The following is a 23,343-nucleotide window of genomic DNA, read 5'->3' as shown; positions in this document are numbered from 1 at the left end:
TCGAGCAGAAGGAGAAGAAGTAGGAGTGAAAACAGGAAAATGAATATCTTGAGGCAAAGTAGGAACAAGAGCAGTAAGAGTCTGAAATGCAGATGCAGAAGGCAAAGGAGTTTGAGGCAAAGCTGGTAGCAAAGCTTGCGACCCTAGAGTGGGTTGCACAGTAGGAGGTCAAACCATCTGTGGAGCACCAGGTGGCTGAACAACAGCAGCAGGTTGAACAACAAAGGGTGGAACAACCGGGGGTAATGGAGGCGCAGTAGCACCCTGCACATAACGGGGTGGCAATCTCAGTAAATGAGAGATCAAAGGATCTTTTTCAGGGTCTTCAATCACTTTTGGAGGAGAAGTCGGCAAGGCCGGATAACATTTATCTATGGCCATGCAACGCTGTCTATCTGAAACTTTACTCACTCGATCTTCCTCGTCTGTTTTAAACTGCCTAGCAGCTTGTAGTACTGACATACTCTTATCTTTCTCTTTTTGCTTGCTTAATTTCCCGCTGTTTGGCTTCCTTTCGCCAAAGGCGAAAAGAGTCAAACATTGCCGGCCGGGCTTTCTTCTTAAATAGCGCAACTTCCAGATTATCCAAAATATTTAATTCGAAACTATCATGTTGGGGCCATCATAAAACACCATCCTTCCTAGTGTAGCGGACCCATACTTCATTATAAGTAATAGGACCCACTCCGTGTTTTGAATAGAGCTCATAAGTCGTAGTTCCAACCGGAGGTATCGGACACGAATCCTCCAACCGGGAATCCCTGTTGCAACCACAACTAAACCATTTCCTAATTTTGCTAAGACCAGGCATCTTATAGCTCACTAATCTAGCTTCAAACTTCAAGGGGTTATCAACTATCGATACACTCGTAAATATACGAGCCCCTCGGCTTCGGCTATTGCAACATCTGAATCAAAACCAAGAACCAAAACAAAGTCGTGGGAGCGACCCACTTATACTTAACCAAAGTATCTGTCACGCCACCAGAAGACCGTCTATCGTCTCGCTTTACAAAGGTTCAATCAAGGGTCCAAGACAGGGCGACAGTCAGGGCAGCAGTCCTTCGTAGCCGTCGGAAAGCGGGGAAGCCTCGCAGTAAAGACTTTCGGTCCACGTCGACATACAGAGGTCGATGAAGTGGCGGCCTTCCTCCAGAATTTCCTCACGTGGCTCCTCACGATCCTCGGGCTTGGACCGGTACCGCTGAACTCACCCCACGCCAACTGAATAACCGGGTTTTCTTAAAACCCAGCGGTGCCAGGGACACACCCGAAGTCTTCGGATTCACCTGTCTTGGCATACAGAGACACGGAATACTTCTAGGTGGCGTCAGAGATCAAATTTATTAGCTGCAGCTAGTAACAGTAAACCAAGCAATACAACACGGTGTACAATTCAGGAGACTTCTCAACTTTCGTAAAGCAAGACATCACTTTTTATGCACAATTTCAGTTCATAACGAATGCACACCCACTGCGGCAAATTCTGACCAATAGAATGCATTTCACATACATTATTACATTCCAAAAAGCTCACTTTACATTGTACCAACCCATAAGTTAATTATTAGGACTGTCTCAAATTCGATTACCACAAGCCGGACAAACCCATAATTGAAAAGCACTACCCATGTAATGAAAAGTCGTAAGGAAAGAGCAATTCAGATGTTGAGTAGGATAAGATATGTGCAAGGCAACTAAAAGTTAACGATATCCTGAATATTGATTGGGAATTCAGACAACAATCAGCTAGCATCTTTGCAGTTCACTCGCAAGTCGAAAAGGGCCTGTTAATGCTTACATGAACAACGAGGCCCATGCAACTTTGTTCATTCGTTTACCACCTAAGCCTACATGAGGGCAACACAAAATGGCGTCTTCGGACGACGCAAACAAAATGGAGTCCGGTCCCGAAACCACGGAACCTCTGAACTATCACATTCACTTACTAATCCACCTATAGATTCCTCTCATTGAGTTACGCACCATATCCAGGGATCTCTATGTAGCCTGCACATCACTCATTCCTTAACTGTACATGTTCTGTAAGCAATTAAAGCTTGTAATAGTCTGCCCTAGTAGATGTGTTCTGAGGGGGAATTGAAGATTGGACATGCTGTCTTCTGTTAGACAAGGAAGTTTGTTTTCGTCTATTTTATGAAAAATCAAAGGATATATTGAATGCAATTACAAAGCAAGCCTTATCAATTAGTGTCCATTTCACAAAGTATTATTTGTGACACCTATAGTCTCGGACTTTTTGTCATTGACATCAACAAAGGATGGCCAAGAGTAGTAACTGCTACCCCTCGTTTGCCCTTTACTACCCCAGGCTCCGCCCTTACCACTCCTTTCCAGGGGCAATGAAGATAGCTATCAGAAATAAAAGCAAATATTGCTTTTGAAAAACAGACTACTTCGTGCAGTTTTCACATCATACCCTTACCCCAGTCCTGTGGTCCCATTTGGAGTCAAATTGTGCATGATCACAATTCAGCTACCATGACATTTTAGAGAATCAACTTTTGTTTACTTTTGCTATTCAATTTAATTGCTGCTTAGTTCAATCTCAATTATCACTGACCTGTTTGAAAAGCAAGTGTGTAGTTATAAGTTATAGTTTTATACCCTACATACTTTAGTACATTTGTCGAAGTGCAAAGAAGACTAGAATCCTAACATTATATTAGCAATATCCGATTTATATCTGATTTGAACCATTATGAATCCACTGTAGATTTCCTTTTATGGACTATGTATATGCTCCACTTTTAAACCTATCTCAATCTTAAACGTTTCAATTTACCATTGCCATATAACAACGAATACTTGACTTGTTCCACATTCCATTTTGTGAGGAGTGCATCGAGAGAGTGCTACAGTTCCAGGTTCCAGGTTTTGCGATCACTCGTCAGGGAGCGAGGAGCTCGGACTGCTGCTGCCGACTGATACTATCGACTGCTGCTATCATCGCCGCTGCCGAGCTCAGGACCGGCTTGGTTCCGTTTACGTCCCCCCCCCGCAAGCCTGTCATTTGAAAGTGGCCGCGGGGGGCCGAGTGTGGTGGAGAACCGGCACGGCAGAATGGACCGCACCGGACTTGTTGTGCGGACCGCACCGGCCGCGTTTGGCGGGAGCTTGGCAGCTTGCGGTTAGCGGCGGGCTTCCCTCTGCGGATTGTGGCTGCGGCTTGGGTCTACGGCAGCGGCCTTGGCAATCTGGACCCAGCGACGCGAGCCTGAAGCCGTCGTCGGTGCACTGGGGCACAGGACCTGTCCTGGGACCCGGGAGACGGAGCCCAGGAGGAGAGGTGAGCGCACCCAGTCGTAAACCAGTGCAGCAGTAGACCAGCTTTCGCGACTCAGCCTATCTCCCCGTATCTTTTGTCCCTTACTTGCACCACCCCCTCCCCCCCTCACGATGTCCCACACTAGGGATTGGTGACACACCCACATATGAGCCCCAGCCTGCTCCTTTCGCTCCTCTCGTTTCCTATCTTCCCCTAAGCCAGTTCACCAAGGGGGGAGAGTGTGTCGTGTTGGCTGACTAAAGTAGGAGTTAGGCTGGCGCAGACCAGAGATTCGCCACAGTGTCCTGCCGTCAGGAGCTTCGAGCACCCCAGTTCAGACACAAAGACACCAGAAACCAGCCCCTGGAATCATATCCTTAAGAGCCTGAAAAGTCTACAAACCCAGCATAAAACCCAGAAATGCGGTCCGGGAGAACAAGAGGAGGGGAAAAAAAGGATAAACTCCCACAAGCTACTTCAAAAATCGTAAAAGTGGAGGGTAAGGATGAGGACGAGGACAAGGGCAAGGGCAAGGAGGGAGCCTGTATGTATGTCAGTCCCGGTAAGCCCTCCACAGTCCTGGGCCAGCTAAACACAGAGGACATTTTAATTACAGAAGCACGGCACGAGTGCGCAGCTAGAACAGAAGCCCCAGCCATCGAGGCAAGCACCATGGAAATAGCATAAACAACAGAAAAAAACCCAGTAGACTCTACCCCTCAAACCAAGCATGCTGGAAGCAAGAAAACAACTAGTTCAGCTTTAAACAGGCATAACTCCTGCCCGAACAGCAGCAAACGGGCATTGATTACAGACTTTCTAAAGGTAGCAATAACAACTACTGAGGAAAATCGGAGTCGACACGTGCCCAATCATTCCAAAGTTACCAATACAAACATCCCAACTATCGTTGATAAAGACTTCCAAAAAGATGACAACTCGATCGGTCTAGGTGATAGAAGTATCACCAACAGTGAGGTTAAAAGGAAGGAAACAAAAGAACCCCTGCATATGGGATTGGATTCCACGAGTGATAAGCATAAAGACACCAAACACCCCCAATTACAAACACCTAAAGCCCTCCTCCTTTCAGAAACCTGCCAAAGTAATCCCTTTCAGGTAACTGAGGCTCTCATTCCCTTTCACTTGCCAATTTTGGATATGCCCTGCCTGTCCCAGCAACAACAATCTTCACCTAGCTACAGCGGACACAGCAGCCCAAATGGGCATACCAAAAGGGAGCCATCACATCAGTCGAATATAATCACCCCGAGCCCCTTGATGTCCGGAGCTTTCTCCCCTGCCTGTCGGCGGAACTCCAAATCAGTCAGTCAGTCAAATAACTTTATTTCGGTTCCACAGAGGAATCATAAAAGTATACATCAATATAAAAAACACAGTATAAAATCACAATACATTTTTACATATTTCTGGATTCCAATACATTCAATATCGATTTCTAATAACAAGTGAGGATCTAATAAAACTAAGTACAGCATTACAAATGTTTGGGGTTGACAAAGATAATAGGTATTCATATCCCTCTTTGTAATAACATGATCCAAAGGATAATAGTAAAGGTCTAATAAAAGTGTTTCTTGGGACCTTATACAGAGCACAAAAAAGAATAAGGTGCAGAGTATTTTGCAACACCTTATTATTACAGGGGCAGAAAGGTAGTTTCTCACACCACCCCCCTTGCTTTGGATAAGCAAAAAGGAAGTGTAGAGTGTTAAGGCGAAACCTTGTTAGATAGAAACGCCATTGTGTATTAGTAATATACGACAGATAAAAGGGTCGCACCAGTTTGCCCCTGACACATAAAGCATGTTCACTGTTCCTTAAGGTACCCAATTTAGAACTGTAAACATTTTTTATAATTAACTTAGCATCCCTTTTTGATCACGTCAGGGTTTTCAAACATGTTTCCTAACCCAATCTTATAAAGGGTATCCCCAACATATCGAAGCCATGGAATCTCCCTATAGTGAGCAAGTTTAAGGCAATCTTGGAGGATCTCTTTTGTCAGTTTCAATTCCTCCGATTGCCAAACTTTAGCCCATAATAATAATGGAGCTACATGTATGGTGTCGGTCACAAACTCCATTCCAACCTCCACATGGCAAAAACTGTTTGAGGAATCCGATGGAACTGATAGGAGACGTTTTATAAATGTATTCTCCATAATCTGGAGCTTTTCACAATTTTGTGACCCCCAAACTCCAGCACCAAAAGTTATAACAGAAACACATTTAGCTTTATACAAGGATATTATTTCTGCTATTCACCGCTGTCCTAATTTACTGGCAAAACGGAAAAGAGATTCAATTAATTGTGTAACCTTTTGGACCCGAACTAATATCAAGGGCTCCCAATTCAATTTTTTGTTAAAAAGGTTACCCAAATAATTAAAGCTATCAACTTTTTCTATAATTGAATCCCTCACTATATACTTGCGGGTTTTAACACTTCTTGAACCACAAGTCATGGCAAATGATTTAGTGAAATTGACCCCGAGATCCAAATTTCCCATAAAATTATCAAAAGGATTTAAACAAATCTGCATGCTATTGGGGGTGAGGGTCATTAAAACAGCATCATCTGCATATGACAACATTGGGATTCTTTTGCCATTGATCTGTGGAAAATCAGCACAGGTTTCTAACAGAAAACATTCTAATCCATTAGTGTAGACCAGAAATAAAAAGGGAGCTAAATAAAATGCATCCCTGACGGACACCTTCAGTGGACAATATAGGTCTAGTCTTCTCCCCACCAGGGCCATATCTAACTCTCACCGTTGTAGCGGCGTGGAGCCTACGAAGCAAGGTAACCAAGGGCTCCTCAAACCCCATAGCCTCCATCATCCGCCATAGCTTATCCCTACACACAGTATCAAAAGCACTGGACAAGTCCATAAATGCCAAGTGAATAGAACTACTCTTGGCACCCATGTACTTGCCAATAATTAGTGATAAATGTAGGCACTGCTCGGTGGTTCCTTTCCCTCTTCTAAATCCATATTGGGAGTCCACAATAACCCCCTGTGTCTCCGCCCATGTTTCAAGGCGAGCCAATATCACCCTACCCATTAGTTTGCATGATGCATCTATTAGTGATATTGGCCTGTAGCAGCGTGGGTCAGACTTGTCACCCTTCTTAAAAATGGGTACCACCACTGCTTCTTTCCAAGAAGTCGGGATGGGCCCCAGAATTATTGCCTTAAAAACATTCAAAAGTAATGAGGACCAAACCTCCGAATTATGTTTAAAAAGATCCAAGGGTACTGCATCTGGGCCAAATCAAATACCTATAATCAAGATAAATCTGATTCATTGTCCCACTTACCGGAAATAGATAAGTACAACTGCCAGGACCTCAGTCAGGGCAAAGAAGACGACAAGATACCAAGCCAATCAAGTTACCCAGGATTCTCCACCTATCTACCGCTTTCCCAAAACAAGGTATCACCCACTATATTCTCTGGCCGGCTGAGCGAGCCACCCACAGGGCACATTCACCACTTGGAAAACCGCGCTCGCCAATCACCAGTAGAACAAAATCGCCCTTCCACATCCTCAGTCTGGCCTCACCTGCTAAACACAATGGACACCATCAGCAAGGCAATGTCTCTTCACGCAGACAAATTGGATACCCAAGTCGACCTCCTGAACATTCTCGCCATTCATGTTCAGGGGGTGGAACAAAAGTTGCATAGCTTCAACAAGATGATCTTGAGGGTGCAGCGAGATCGGGAAACAGCTTACCAAATGTGTCAATGGCACTGCACCCAAATCCTCGATAAACTAGCCTCAGTGCCAACTTTATTGACAGAATTACTGATTACAACAAGAGAAGTTTTGACCAAGTCCCCAACACCAATAGAGTTTGAAAAAGAAGCGCCAAAGGAAAAGGTCTTGGACGGTTTTAACTCCCCTGTGGGGCTTAAAAACAGCAAAATGAGTTCAACCCCCGGACCAACCGAACCAAGCAAGACAACTACACCTTCACCTAATCCATCAAGCACTCTTGACAATTCCGGTGCTTTGGACGTATCACTTCAAGCTCAATGTAAGCAATCTCCATCAAGACAACTAAAAGTATCCAAGCCACTAACTAAACGAGAGAGAAAACGACTGAGAAAGTCCAGAAAGACCAAACACACAAGCCAGGCACCAGATCAATTCGGGCTAAGATCTGTTCAAAACGGAATTCCTGAAGATGACAAAATACCACAAAATAGCATCGAATCAGCCAGGCCCAAAGAGCAATCGATTTCATCTCCTATGTCGCTTGTCATCCAAAGTACTTCAATTCTCAACTCAAGGGAGCCACCTCCGCCAGAAAAAATATATAGTTTATATCAATCTAAAAACTCAGGCCACACAATCAACAGTAAAGTGCACCTCAACGACCACAAGGGAAACAAGACTGGGGGATGCTACCTTGACCCAGGAAATTGCCCCAATTGTAGGCAGTAATTTAGAAACAAATAGGGGAGGTGAAATTCATATACAAAGAAACACTCCGGAATTCAGAGATTTATTTCCGATTTTCCCAGAGCCCAAGGTGGCAAAGAATGAAATCAGAAGGAGCTCTGTAAAAGAGTGGCCGCACGACATACCAAACAATTATAAATTGGTTTTTAACCCCCAATATGTCTCAAGGGGAGAGCATGACTTCCTCAATAGATCTGCACTGCTCAAATTATTGAAAGCTCTCCCCCCTTGAGCCATATCAATTCTAATGATATCGAAAGCATTCCTGAGTCCTGGAGAGGAAGTATCCTTAACCCAATCCACAAGTCGGGTTCCAGCTCGGATCCCTCCAATTACAGATTAATCGCATTGATAGATGTGGAGGCAAAACTATACGCATCTAATCTTTTGGTTGAGCTAGAGGCTTGGGTCAGCAAATCAAACTTAATACCTTACACACAAACTGGATTTCGGGCAGGGATAGGCACCCTCACCAATATTTCAGCGGTTGCTCTCATAGCCAATCAAAGGCCCTTGTACGCCTGCTTTATTGACCTAAAAGCAGCTTTCGATAAAATTTCAAGAGCCAACTTATGGGCAAAAATGCAAGACTGGGGGGTTCCGCCACGACTCCTGATGGCCATCATCAATCTATACTCACATACGAGGGTACAAATCAAGAAAGGAGATGGGTCCAGTTTAACTGGCAAAATTCCAACATCCAATGGGCTAAAACAGGGTTGCGTACTGGCACCCTGCCTATTTAACATTTACACCTCCGACCTCGATAAGCGCCTCAGGTTAATCCAAGCCGACCCTCCGAAATTGGGAAAAAAAACGATCCCTTGTGTCCAATATGCCGATGACATCGTCCTGCTAGCACAAACTCCTATAGGCCTACAGAAACTGAGTACAGAATTAGGAGACTATGCCACCTCGAATCAACTCACGATTAACCATAAAAAAACAAAAGTTATGTGTTTCTCGAAATCTATTAAAACATCGAAAAGTCAAACTTTTTCCTGGAATTTGGGTGAGCATCAATTGACTAGGGTTATGTGCTATGAATACCTGGGCTTCCAGCGAGATTGTAAGCTTAACTTCAAATCACACTTGGACCAAGGTCGCATGAAAGCCAAACAACTGTTGTTCGCTTTTAAAACTCTAAGGAAAAAACTTATAGAATGCTCCACCGCCCACCTGCTTAAAGTTATTGCTGCAAAATTTTTACCTTCCATTTCATACGGCTCAGAAATTCTGAATACTAAAGATGCCACAGTCCTAAATTCAGCACAATCTATACTTTTTAAGAGACTGTTCTCAATTCTGCTACACACCTCACAGGCACAAATCCGCCTAGAATATGGTCTAAAAAATCAGATTATGGCCAGACAAGGCGCCCTAATAAAATACTACTGGAGGATGAGGGAGGCAGAAGATAACACCCTAGCCCACTATTGTTGGGTCGAGATTGAAAACCAAAAGAGCCTAGCTAACTCAACCACAGCAGCCCTGAAGGAATCCCTGTCGGCATTACAGTTAGAGAATGCTTGGCTCACCCCCACAACGTACTCCGGATTTAAAATAGTCAATAACGCTATCAAACGGTCCTCTTTATTAACTGATAAAACATCCTTTGCAAAAAAAATCATGCCTGGGCGGTGATAAAGTATTACCAGAGGCTGAAGCCGCAACAATACCTGTTGGATCAATTTTCCCTTAGAAAAAACATTATCTGACTTTGATACGCATGGGGTCTTTCCCCTCAAAGGATTTGACCCAAAATGGAAACAAACATGGCCATCCAAGGAGTGTCATCTCTCTGGTCAAGGGGAAGAGTCACTACTACATTTTCTATGTACTTGCTCTTTTTTATTGGAAGCCCGAAAATCCATCCTCCGGGAGGCTCTAAGGAGCGAACAAACAAGAACATGTAGAGCAGCGGTCATCAAATGTCTCGGAGGGTCGTCAATTCCCCTGTCCTGTAGAGCCATAATACTATGGAAAATCGCAGCAAAAGAACTGGCAAAATGCGACTCTGCCAAGTAGCCAACTAATTAGCAGATTTTTCCCAAATGCATTGTTTTATTCGTCATTGTTTTTAAAATAATAAGCAACTCCTTATTCTGACATCGACCTTAAGTCTTTCTAGGTTTTTAAAAATGTATATTCTAAAGCACTGCGTTTTATGATGGTTGTCCATCCTTTTATGATTTTTTTAACGAATCAAATAAAAGTATATTTTGACACATTCCATTTTACTTCTACCTTCTTAAGTGCTTCATTCGGACGATCCTTTTATGCATGAGGGGCATGCAGGTAGCACTGCAGGGCGAAATTACGCTGCAGGCTTGACAAATATTATCTGGTAAGAAACGCAAAGTATGCAGCATTATCTGGCACAATCTGTGACTACTTTTTTATTTTCATTTCAACACCTATCAATACAGACTGGGCAAAATTGCATCACATGACTACAAATTTAACTCCTGAATACAACAATTAGTAAATGAATGGTCATCAATTAACCTTTACAAAGGGTCTGCATTCATCTGAACTATTTGTGCCAATTCTTAAAATAACTTTTCATCTAGAAACATTTTTTTTCTGGGAAATCTGAAAAGTAAGCAGCAGATGGTGTTTTAAGTGACAATTGGGGCAAATCCACAACTATGCAAAGAATGCAGCAGCCACAGAATCGCACAATTCCAGTGGTCGTCCTTATATGCCAAAATTAACAGCATTTGATGTTGTTTAGTAATAAATTCCGCAGTATAATGATATGTGGGTCATACCCTTCATGTTTCATTAAGCTTTGTGATCATCTGTGTACCTTCACTCTCATGGAAGCTGAAGGAATAGGCTTTTTAGGCAGAAATAATTTTTGAACATTTGTTGTCATTGAAAGACAAACTAAATTTGGATTGGGCTCTGCAGCAATTACACAGTAAGTACCACTCTTACTGGCACTACCTATAGCGTGGCTTTAATTTGCCATCTGGAAATACCTACCCGGGTTTTTTCAAACTGGAAACCCCAGTCCTGGGATAATTTGCAATCTTCAAGACCAAACATTTCAAGCAATAGAGATATGTCTATTCTGTTGGATATATTTTAAATAAACAGCATTTGCAGTAGCAATGCTCACGAGCTAAAGCTTGCAGCACTGCATAAGTAGCATTGGCATGAACCACAACCATTTGCATCACTTAAACAAGAAATCCCAAAAGTTAGTTTTAAAAATGGTGCGTTCTGTACCTAGCATCGTGTATGACAACATGAAAGGGCAGTTCCCAATAATATAGAGGACCAATAAGTTCCAATAGTTACTATTGGAACTTATTGGTCCTCTATATTATTGGGAACTGCCCTTTCATGTTGTCATACATAATTTTTTCCCTGGTGGGTTGTTCCCCCTTCCCGTATCCTTTTTACGTTCAGGGTCCCTCTTCTGTTTTTGTACTGTACCTAGCATCGCCCTCATCATCCATTGGACGCATCCCCTTGTGCTGATGTACAGATTGGAAAAGTAAAATATTAACTATAGGAAACAGAAAACTAACTTGTCCACCGTGGGCCAAGAATTCCGTGAACTTTGAGGGAAGCAAGTGACCTGGTAGCAGTGTGCAGAGATCTGTCCGGCACTTAACAAAATCAAAAAAGAAGAAAAGAAAGAAGTAAACAAAAGGAAATGCTGGTCCACAGGGGGTCTGAGGCTGACGTGCGCTGATCCATTGCTTGATTCGCTATGCTGTAGTGGGCAGAAGCAAAATGTTTTTTTTAAAGCATGTTCCAGACAAGGCAGCTAAGGATGGTTAAAAGGCCATACCTAACAAGGGCCCACAGCAAACAAACTAGCCAGTGCTTGCACTGATATTATTTTTTTATAAAAAGCAAGTTAATATAAACCACAAAACACAAAAGCAAATTGCTATTAATGTGCACAAAAAAGGAAACGTTTGTTTTGTGATAAGTACGGAAAACTGCGAGAAAGCAGGAAGCTTGATCCAGGCCATCTCAGTATCAAAACAAGCATTTACAATGCAATAGGTCTCCCAGTATTAAAGTTTGAGCTATTGGCATTGTATATTACAATGTGTTACATTAATTTGTTATCAAACTCTGAATTGTTGTATAAAGATGATTTGTGTCACGTGACTTCCCTACCATCTCCTGCATGGCCTGCTGCCTGCAATGTCGTAATGCAAGAGGATGTTCCTGAAAGAACTTTACAATCTACTTCAGCAAATGTGACTTTGCCTATTCACTGGATCAACAGGTGTGAATGAAAAACTCCGACTCATAGCTTCACAATAAAGTTAACAGTAACGCCAGGGCTGTAGCAAGCACCCCCACCTGCAGAGACACGCTTTGAAGTGGTGGGCGGCGGGCAGCTGGCTCTCAGTCACTCACGCCTTCTCTATGAAACTGGCTGACAAGTGACCCAGACTGTCTATGGTTTGTGCACTCATATAATTCACACACATTGTTACACTTGCCATAAGCCCTAGCTTTCTGCTCAAATCATTCTTTTAATTGTTGTTGGCCCTTGAAGAAAAAAACTTCCTGTTTGGAAAAAAAAAGCGAAAATGATGGCACGCGCTGCTATGAACAGTAATGAAACATGAGGAGAAAATTACAAGTGAACAAATTACAAAAGCAAACGTTAAGTTACAATTGGCAAAAGTGACAATTGTGAGCAAACAAAATACATGAGGTTGCACACGGTGCATTACAGGAGGAAAAAGTGACATGTGTGCAGCCGGTTACACAAGTCCTTAAAAGATTACTGAAGGCAGGTTTTGAATTTTCCAATCCCTGAATGTAAGAGCTTCACATCCACTGTCTGAATGCTAGATGAATTATCTACACAAGTAATTAAACTAATAACAGTGTATAAAAGCAAAATTACTACTAATGCGTCTTTATTACTAAAGGAACACTTTTGGGCAACATTTGAATTATGAAATACTGAGCAAAAAGCACTGTTTCTAAACTTATACCTTGCAGTTACCACCATCCATGCAATTCCTTAAAGACGGTTCATAATTTATTAAGCAGGTATAGGTGGTAACCTGAGACCTATCTCAATAAAGAATGTCTTGATGAAAGCAGTAACTCGCTAAGCTTCCTACGTAAAATACAAATCTTGCGCTTGTTCTTACTAATGCTTTTTTTATGTTGGGACTGTGATTGTGTATGATTTTGGTTGGTACTACTCCTGTGAGCTCGGTGATGCATTGCCACTTACACGTTGTATCATGAATTAATACATGGGCTGTGTCGGAATGAGCTGCCTGTGCCTTGTTGCATATATATTCATGTGTGTCTTTACTAGTGGAAGGCGCTGCTGTTTGCCACTTGCCAGATGGAAATAATCTTATGGGTAGAGACGAGTGGCAAAACAGGACGCACAGGCCAGGGTCAAGGCGCTGCTGTTTGCCACTTGCCAGATGGAAATAATCTAATGGGTAGAGACGAGTGGCAACACAGGACGCACAGGCCTCACTGTCGGCTCGGCGCGATCATGATCAGACAGGCAGCAGCACTACTGCAGCACGCGGAAGCGCTGAGGCAAAGGTGCCCTGTCCCCTTGCCATGCTCTAGTTCTTTAGCTTTAACACTTGAACAGCTGCAAATAAGGACTGCACAATAAATAGACAGATACAAATTCCAGCACCTGAACTTCCAGGAAAACAGATCAGTTTCCAACATCCAGTTCTAAAGAGCCTGAAGGAAGTAGTTATGTTTGGAACATTACCTGCGGCATCCAAAACACTTGTCAACAACATAGGATGACTACTAAAGACCGGAAATTGCCGACAGAAAATCCGTATTTAATGCCAATTAAAACAAGCCCTACTAAAACCCCCATAAAGCATTGCGGGGGGCCGTTGCTGCAAACTTAGCGTGGTCTACTTTGGAAAAATGTGTCGTGCTTCTTTCACACGTCGAAGGTCACTCAGATTATTTTACATCCAAGGGCGTGACACCAATAGTTTATCATTGAAAGGGACTCGGAGCTAGGGACAGACTGCGCTCTAAATTTAACGAGAGCATAAGGCACCCACGGAAATGTATTTAGGAGGCGAAGCTCAGACACAGCAGGACGAGAAGGTGCCAAATATATAAGGGACGGACCCGCCTCCACTGCGCTGGTGGTTGACGTAAAGCTGACTCCTGGCTGTGTGTGCAGGTGTGGGTGTCAAATGGCACATTAGACTGATGATGTGTTACAACCCACACTCGAGGCCTGCAGTGCACAACACACAATTAAAATCACCATAATTTAATTGTCAGAGACTCTCTACTCTCGAGTCTCAGTCTGAGTCTCACCGGCGTTCTGAAGGCTGGTCCGGCGGCCCGGGCCGGGGAGAGACAGAGATAGTGCCGCCGGGCCGGCACGGCGCCGCAGACAGTCGGAGACGGAGTTCTCTCGGACTCGGGCGGTGACGGTGGCGTATTTCTTGACCCCGGGACTGGCGCGCGTGACCACACTGTGACGTCCCACACGTCAGCGGATATTAGGTGGGGTGCAGTGAGTTGCGCGGCGCGGGGGCTGTCCCAGGGCCGTCACGCGTCGTCATAGTACGTCGTGGGCAGAGCAGAGGGGCTAAGAATGATTGACGGCCCTGGGACCCAAACTGCTGGCAGGCTGGCTGGGCTGTGGGCTGCGCAAGACATGTGATTGTGAAACTGAACCTTTAGAATTAAACAACAAGAAATAAACAACAACGCTGCCATTGCCGGGGTCGGTGCCGGGCGGAGGCCGCCAAATCCTGCAGGGGCCGCCACTGCCACCACGATCCAGTAGACAGTTGTTCCGATCTCGTCGTGGCGGCCCCTGGGGTTTGGCGGCCCTGTGCAGGTGCACACTTTGCACATGCCTAGGGCCGGCCCTGAACATATGACCTACCACCAGCAGATATTGGCCGCCCAGCCAGCACTTCATCTCAGCGAACCTGCTCCTGTCCTCCCCAGCTGGTCGTGTGCGCGTGAGGAAAACTACCGTGGGGCGGGACTTCCGTTTCCTGCTGGAAGCCGCGCCCACGGAGTGCCTGCCCAGGAGAGGAGCGGTGGCGGCTGAAGTCCGGAGTGGCGGTAAGTGGGGGCGGGGGGGCGCTCGGTGCACTTGTGGGTGTGTGTGTGCACGCGTGTGTGTATGCGACAGCGGGGGTAGGTTCTCTGTATGTGTGGGTGCGTGCGTGCATGGGCGCTTGTGTGTGTGTGTGTGTGTGTCTGTGTATGCGTCTGTGTATGCGCATGCGTGTTTGGTGAAAGAGCTTCCCGGGAGACAGCAGCTGAGCGCGTTCGCGAGCGCGTGCCCCGCTCAAATAGCCTCCTTGAAGAGGCAATGCGCGCGGCCAGCCCTGTCTCCTGGGGAGCATAGTCACTGACAAAAGATCTCCTGGCGGACACAGCGCTGACGCGCTGTTAAACGCCAGGAGACCTAAAAAGCAAAGCATAGAATGCGGCCTGTAGTGTGAAAACTACAGAGTGTGTTCCGTCATATGCATGGATGTGTGGCTCCATACAGAAGAAGCAATGCATTTATCACTGAGCGTATGCTGAATTACGAACAAAGGGGCATATTATCAAGGGGCTTTATCTCCGCTTTTTTGGCTTTAAAAGCCAAGAAAGCGGAGATAAAATTATCTCCCTATTACCAAGCTGTCGCTAACACCAGTTAGCGACAGTTAATAGGAGATAGTGACCATCTTGGGCCCCGCTTTGCATGTCAGTGATATTTATCACTAATGACATGCAAAGTGGGCGTGCCAAGATGTTAGCGACTGAAAACAGTCGCTAACATCGCTATCTCCTATTACCAACTTTTGGAGATATTCGCGCTAAGCGCGAATATCTCCAAAAGCTAACACTTGCCTAGGAGCAGTTCTTAGCCATGTTATCCAATGGGAGGTGGATAACATGGCTAAGAGCATTTGCTCGATAATGCATGAATATCGCTGACTTTTCAGCGATATTCATGCATTGCGGCCGTTTTTTATCGCATTTGCGATAAACCTTGCTAATAGCAAGGTTTATCTGCGATAAAAATTGCCGATTTGCGGCGATAATTTTTGTCTCTAAATAAGTTAGAGACAAAAATTATCTCTATAGGTTGGTAATATGCCCCAAAGGCTCTGAAACAAACAATGCCGCGGGAGGTACACAGACCAGGTGACATCAAAGAAGTGTCACGGTGAATGTGCTCCCTGGTGTCCAGTCACACCTACACCCGCCTGTGCAGTCACACCTATACCTCCCTTTGGGTGATCCATGCTCCCTTCTTCAATGTCAGGTTTGCGACTGTGAAAGACATGTGACTGCTTGATCTTTCAGTGTTGCACTGTCCCTAATGCAGTCACCAGTTTCTGCCTACACTCAGACGTGATTTGTGTTCACCATGTAGTTCACAGTCCCATTCTGACTCCACTAACAAGATAGCATAGGGTAGCGATTGGGCCAGTCCGCTACCTTAATGTAATATTGCCTTTGTTGGTAAGTCACTGGCAGATTGGTGTTCAAGATATGTGGGAGAGAGTTTATAGACTGAGGGTCAGTTGACTGCTGGGGATTAATGACGAAATCCACACACAATGTCGATCCACAAGCCTGGTCTAATTCATACACATTCACATGCTATATCCCAGTTGGCAGCAAGACCTTAAGAGAGGACAAACGGTACCACCACAGGTCCTAGTACTGATTTCATTGCATGTATTTGCATCAGATTCACACCTATCTGTTGTCCCAATGACAGGAGCCATCTCACTGGGTGCAGGCATGCTCCATCATAAGATTCTCAAGGGCTATGATCATGAATATTAAACACATCTATCTCTATGACTCTTTAGAGCAGTATAATGAAGTTAAGGAACAATTCTATATTGTAGAGCTCTTCTCAAGTGTAAATGGAGCTATAGATCGCTCACATGCCCAAAAATGCTCACCATGAACTACAGAGTACATAAATGAGAACACAAACGAACAGTTTTACATATGACATATGACAACGAATACTTGATTTGTTCCACATTCCAATTTACTTCTACCTTCTTAAGTGCTTCATCCGGACTATCCTTTAATGTATTAGGAGCTTGCAGGGCGAAATTATGCTGCAGACAAAATTATCTGGTAAGAAAGGCAAATTATGCAGCATTACCTGGAACACACAACCCTACACCACGTGTGCAGGCACATGACGATTCACCACAAACATCAGAAGGCTGAACAAAGGGATACATGATTGCTCAGTAGGGCTACAGGCATCAACAGAAATATCTGCACAACCTCACTACCAAGGGTATCACAGGTGATGGTTCCTAACGCATGAATAGATGTATCTAAACACGTTACCAGAATCATAGCACTGCAGGGCAGCACAAGTAAAAGAGTGCACAAGATGGCAAAAATCATGTTAGAGAGAACATTTGGGGGAATATTGACAAGTAAGTGGCGGAGAGAGGCGTTAGCCTTCTTGGCTCAACGCCTCTCTCCGCCACTTTGGAAAAGCAAATGCAACAAGAACGATTGATGGACAGAATGCAGAACAATGTCATACATTTACCCCAGTACAGAGATCTGGGCCTAAATCCATTGTTTTTTTGCTCACCGTGCCATTCCAGTTTGGACCCAGCCACATGGAAATCAGTCTTGACCGTGCGCCCAATGAGAACAGTCCAGCCCGAACTGCCAGGCCAGGTCCTCCCAAATTGCAGTCACGTTAAGTTGGCAGAGTATGCCCAGACGTGGGTCCCCTGCTCACTTTACCACTGGATTCAAGCTAGCCTGACTGATGAAGGGTGTTACCCTGAAACCGGTCCCAGGTTGCTTATTTCCAGATCAGGGGCGACCTGGCTTGCCCATAAACAAACCTAAAATGCCAGCTTGTAACTTACATGTGTGCTGCTTCATGCAGCACACATGTAAGTTACAAAACGGCATTTTTAAAAAAGGTTTGTTTATGTACAGGAAGGGACACCTTTCTGTACATAAACAAATCATGGCATTTTGAATGTTCCATGTGTGCCGCACAAGGCAACACACTTGGAAAATTTCTCCTCGTATTGCCAACCTAAAACCAGGGTTTTCCTGGTCTTAAGTTTGGTGTTAGATCCTATTTATGCTGCCCTTGTGAATAGGGGCAGCTTAATTATCAATGGGTGTTGAGATGGAACGCCCACCACAACACCCACTGCACGCCCCTTTCACGCTAAACACAGTGTGAAAGGGGGCCTGTTCACAAGGCAGCGTTAAGCCAATTTAAGTGGCTTAACGCTGCCTTGTGAATAAGGCGAAGCCCCTATCGCCACCACAACGTCACTGAAAGTGACATTGTGGTGGCGATAGGGGCTTGTGAATATGCCCCTTAGTTTACTGAAAGGAAAATTGAAGTGCAATTGTAACGTACTAAGGAGACGCAGAGAAATAATGAAAACATGCTGTAGTAAATAACACCGGTCTAATGAGCTTGGATTCAAATTTTGCCATATTGATTAACAGGAATTCCAAGGGCCTAGAATATGTTAATATGCCGAGTCTCATTAATAGCAATTTGGGCAGAGCAAAAGTTTGAACTCAAATTAGAAACCAACGTAGTATGGTAGCATCTGGTGCTAAACAGCTATTATGCATAGTTGGATTCAGCCTACATGATAGGGATTATGGCATCATCTGCCAATAGTATTGTATTGTAATTCCTTGGGTAGTCTGGTCTCTTGGTTGGTCTGGTCTCTTGGTTGGGAAGAACTGCCACATAAAAAGTCTCTATGGCTGGCCCTGTTTAGCCACAGATGCATAAACTGCACTTTCATCCCCCCTAGTCATTATCATTGTAGGAGTTCTCTTTAAAGTTTGGGCAAAAATAAAAATAAAAGTCTTCCAGAAATACTGACAAAAGACGGAGCTAAAAACGCTTTCTTCTAGGTGAAGTGCAAAGAAGATGCAAACCAAAAGTACTTTACATCGCCCTAATATTTGAGTGCTGCAAGCCTAATTAAATTTAGAATACATTTTATTGTGTTGACTGTATTATTAAACATGAGATTCAAATTAATATTGACATATTATTCTTCAATATTGGCTGACTGGGGTACATGTGGGGGATGATTGATCCTGCATCCCAGTTTTTGTTGCTGATCCCTCCACACCAGGAGTATTACACTGTACTAATATTGCTGGTTTAAGAAGAGTAAGTTATTAATAGTTTAACAGCTCTCAGTGGCAACCTAGTCCGGATGTTCAAAAGGATATTTAGCGTTTCTTAAATTGCAACAAATACTGCATCGCAAGATAGGATTAAAAAGATTTACGTAATTTTTCTGTAGGCAACTCGTAAGCCTTTGGTAACACCAAATCGTAAGTTATGAATCAGTATGAGTGATGCCCTTACCTATTTCAGGAAGTACATTTATTTTCAGATGCACAGCTGGAACAGAACGTCTCTCCATACAAAGGACTGTCTGACAGCACAGCCTCCAGCCAAGAGCCATAGGAGGAATTGGCCAAGAAGAGGAAGTACAAACTGAGCCCCAAGAACTGGAAATACTAGTTGGGAAGTGTGTCTCTGAATCAGGACAAGTTCCTTGTGAAAACATCTATATATGTTCCATGTATAGTCCAGAAACAACCCAAAAAACACATTTGGACAAGGATCCAGCAACAGATTAATGGTTAATGCTGTGGGTGTCACAAAGAGGTCGGTTGAAGAGGTCAGGAAAGGCCGGTATAATCTGATTTGCCCACAAAGGAGAAGATGGCAACAGGAAGAAAGGAGGCTGCAACTACAAGTGAAGGACCAATCACGGAGCCCCTACCCAGCCATATGGAAAAATGAATTCAGACAACATTCCATCCTGAAGTCATCTCTATAGTATTGTCAGTCAGTCAGTCAAAATACTTTTATTCGATTATTAATAATCATAAAAAGAAAAACATAGAAACATTACAATTCATCCAATTATGATACATTAAATACAGTACATGAATTATGTCAAAGGGTCAGTTAACCAATAAAACAGGATAATAAATCATGAATAGTTATTGTCGCTACCAAGTTACAATGCTAAAGTCAATTTAAAATAGCTTAAAAATTGTAAAAGTTTACACATTTTATATCACGGTTAATTCAATAAAATAGGAGTTAAAACCTTTTCATTGTTTAAACGGGTCTTATTTTTACGTGCGGCTGCGACCAAAAAATTTGCTACATGAAATGTTATTTTGGGATTGGGCAGCAGTTGCAAATACTGTAATGCTGGCCTTACCTGTTTAAAGCCACCTCCCTAAGTATTGGGCGCAAATATTTTTTCCTGATTTGAGCATAATGATCACAAAACATGATAAAATGCAAGGTATCTTGTTCAGAAAAGTGATCGCAGTCGCAGGGTGGGGCAGTTTCTGGTTTTCCCCAATGTGTAAATGATCCAAGAATAAAATGTATAAGGTTAAAACGGAATCTGGTTAAAAGGTACCGATGATATGGTCTAGTCACTAGAATGAGGTAGGGTTCCAACCCTTGGGTGGTCTTGAGCGCAAAGTTCTTTCTAGGCAATGTTTTTTTCAGTTCCTCATCTTCCCTTTCTAGCAAAAACAGATTTAACAAGGTGCTTTTTACTGTTCTAATATCGCCTATGGTTATGCTATCTGGGTTGTGGAATAGGTCGGGGCGCCCTGCTTTTGTGAGCATTAATTTTATGTAGCTAACCCATGGTATTCTAAGTGCTCTTTCTGAGGACAAACAATCTCTAAGAATAGTGTGATTAAGAGAGATCTCCTGGTTTAACCAGGTTTTTAGCCAACAGATGACAGGGGCTAATTTAAGCAAGTCAGTGACATAGCCCATACCTAGTTTCGTGTGCACTGTAAATGTGGAGGTGGACTGTGGGTCAGAGAGTAGGGATCTAAAGAACTTGTTTTCAACCTTTTGGATGTTATGATGACTTGTGTATCCCCAAATGGCTGAACCATAGGAGGCTAGGGTTAAGCATTTAGCTTCTTAAACTTTTAGGATCGCCTCCATGGGGCGGGCCCCTAACTTTTTAGAAAATCCAAGCAGTGCTGTGGCCGCTCTTGCTACAGCCGCGCTTTTCGATTTTTGTTGCGGGCCCCATGTTCCTCTCTCGTCGAACACCACCCCTAGGTAAGGAAAAGTCGGAACCCGCTTTACCTCCTGGCCTGAGGAAAAAAATGTTGTTGTTTTCTTTTTCCTGCCCGCTTGTCCAACTATCATGACTTGGCTTTTTTGTGAATTAATCTTCAAGTCAAGCGAGGCCATATAATCCCCAAAAGATTGCAGCAAGTGGTTCAGGGCTACTCCCGTGCGGGCCAGGAGGACCGCGTCATCCACGTACAGGAGTACTGGAATATCCAATCCTCCTGCACGTGGGATGTCTAGGGAAGGGGTGATCAAGGCTGGCTCAATACCGTTGATGTATAATGTAAAGAGGAGGGGGGCAAGGATACACCCTTGCCTAACCCCCCTCTCGGATTTAAAGAGACCAGTGCACCTCCCGTCTTTGGTCACCCTGACAGCAGTCTTAAGATCACGGTGGAGGTCTGCCATGTAATAAACTAAGGGGGGGGTCAATGCCCATGTCCAATAGAACTCTCCAAAGCTTTGACCTGTTCACCAGGTCAAAAGCTGAGGAGAGGTCCATGAATGCTAGGTATAACGACTCCTCCATAATGATGGTATATTTGTTAATCAATAGTTGAAGATTTAAACATTGATCCTGGGTGCTCCTTTTGGGTCTAAAGCCATACTGATCATTGGTCAGGATCCCCTTGTCATCCAACCATGTTGTAAGTCTGGCCAAGAGGACATGACCCAGGATTTTAACACCTGAGTCGATCAACGAAATCGGCCTGTAACAGGCCGGGTCCGTTCTTGGCCCTTTTTTATAGATCGGGATAATGGTGGAGTTAGCCCAAGTCTTAGGGAAATTGTTGTCCAGTGAGGCATTAAAGACGTTACATAGGATTTTTGCCCAGAAATTCGGGGCACATTTGAAAAGATCTGCGGGTACCCCATCTGGCCCTGGGGCTTTGTTTTTTAGGGAATTTTGGATGGCTTTTTCTACCTCGTCGACTCTAAAAGGTGTCAGCGATCCTGCTTTACACACTGGTAGATTTAAGTTCAGTGGGGCGAGGGAAGAGTCGCTATATATACTACCAAAATGGCCCATCCACTGATCGTCTGGGATGACGCATTCCACCCCCTTTTCCTCGTTATTAGCAAAGTAGGGGTGATTTATAATAGCCCAAAATTTGGCGCTATCCCTTTGGACCTCGTCTGAGAGCAGGTCGGCCCACGCATCTTCTTTAATCTTAGTTTTGCGGGCCAGGATTGCCTGTTTATATTGACTCCTACAAAGTGTAATGAGTGCTTTATCCCTAGGGTCTTCCTTTAGTGCCTTAAGGAGTGCAGTGTGGGTTTTGGTACAATTTGAGTCAAACCACCTATTCCCAGAATGTCCTCCTGGTTTCCCTGTGACAAGTAGGTCCGAGTTTACTTGTTGGCAAATGGTGTTAAAAGCGTCAACAATTTCTGTAACTGGGCCAGTGTTATCTAAACATGTGGCCACCTCGGCCTCAACTTTGGACAAGGTGCTTTGTAAAAAGGTCATGGGGGTGACCGTGGCCCATTTTAATCTACGGCCCTGGTCCTTTGGTTGTAACTCTGTGGCACAGGAAACTCGTGGTTCAAAAAATGTGAACAGTCCCCCTGTTGCTAACTCCAGTATAACAGGGTTGTGGTCACTTAAGGCAGATTGTTGTACCCTGTAATTTATGACTTGTGACAACACCGGGGTTGTCATAAAAATAAAATCAATAACGGACCCCTTACGATTACCTTTCAAAGTATTTTCTCTTGGCCCTATGGTGGTACAGCCCGATTCATATAGGTTTGTAGAGGCCAAAAGAGATTCCAATGCCTCACCCTGTTTTGTATGTTCAAAGTGCATTAGGGAGGATTGCGGGGGACTCTCAGTATCCTCCCAAATACATCCCAAGTTACATGGGTGGGTGTTAAAGTCACCCATGAGAATGACTTCAAGGCCATTTTTCACAGATGCTGTGTGATTCTCTATGAATTCTTGTAATGAGACTACGTGTGCGTTTAAAATGTGACTGACAGCTGAATTATAAAAGTTTATAAGTAAGACAGGAGGGGAATTATTGGATGACAGTTCTACTGCTAGGTAGTTTTTGGAGCCCGTGTTTATTTGTTTTGCTGAGCCCCTAAGACTAAGTGATATAAGTATAGCCAGCCCCCCCTTTGCCCTACCTGCCGTGCTCGGTTCTGCCATAATATGAAAATGGGAGTATCCCTCCAATAGTACAGTGTTTGCAGTGTCCCAAGTCTCCTGAAAAGCTAAGATGTCAAATTGGTTAACTAGGGACAGCCAATTTTCATCATGCATTTTGGATCTGCTGCCCGCTATGTTCCAGCTCAGGTTTTTATTTGAGTTATAGGGTGAGCATGGACTGTATGGGGGCCAGAGTTTTCTGGAAGGGCCCTATTTAAATTAGTTGTGTGAAGGCCTCTGGTTTGCCGTGGCCACTGTGCGG

The sequence above is a fragment of the Lissotriton helveticus genome, chromosome 3_1 (genome assembly GCF_964261635.1).
Source record: "Lissotriton helveticus chromosome 3_1, aLisHel1.1, whole genome shotgun sequence".
Taxonomy (NCBI): Eukaryota; Metazoa; Chordata; class Amphibia; order Caudata; family Salamandridae; genus Lissotriton; species Lissotriton helveticus.
The sequence above is the reverse complement of the archived record's forward strand: the minus strand, read 5'-3'. Positions refer to the sequence as shown.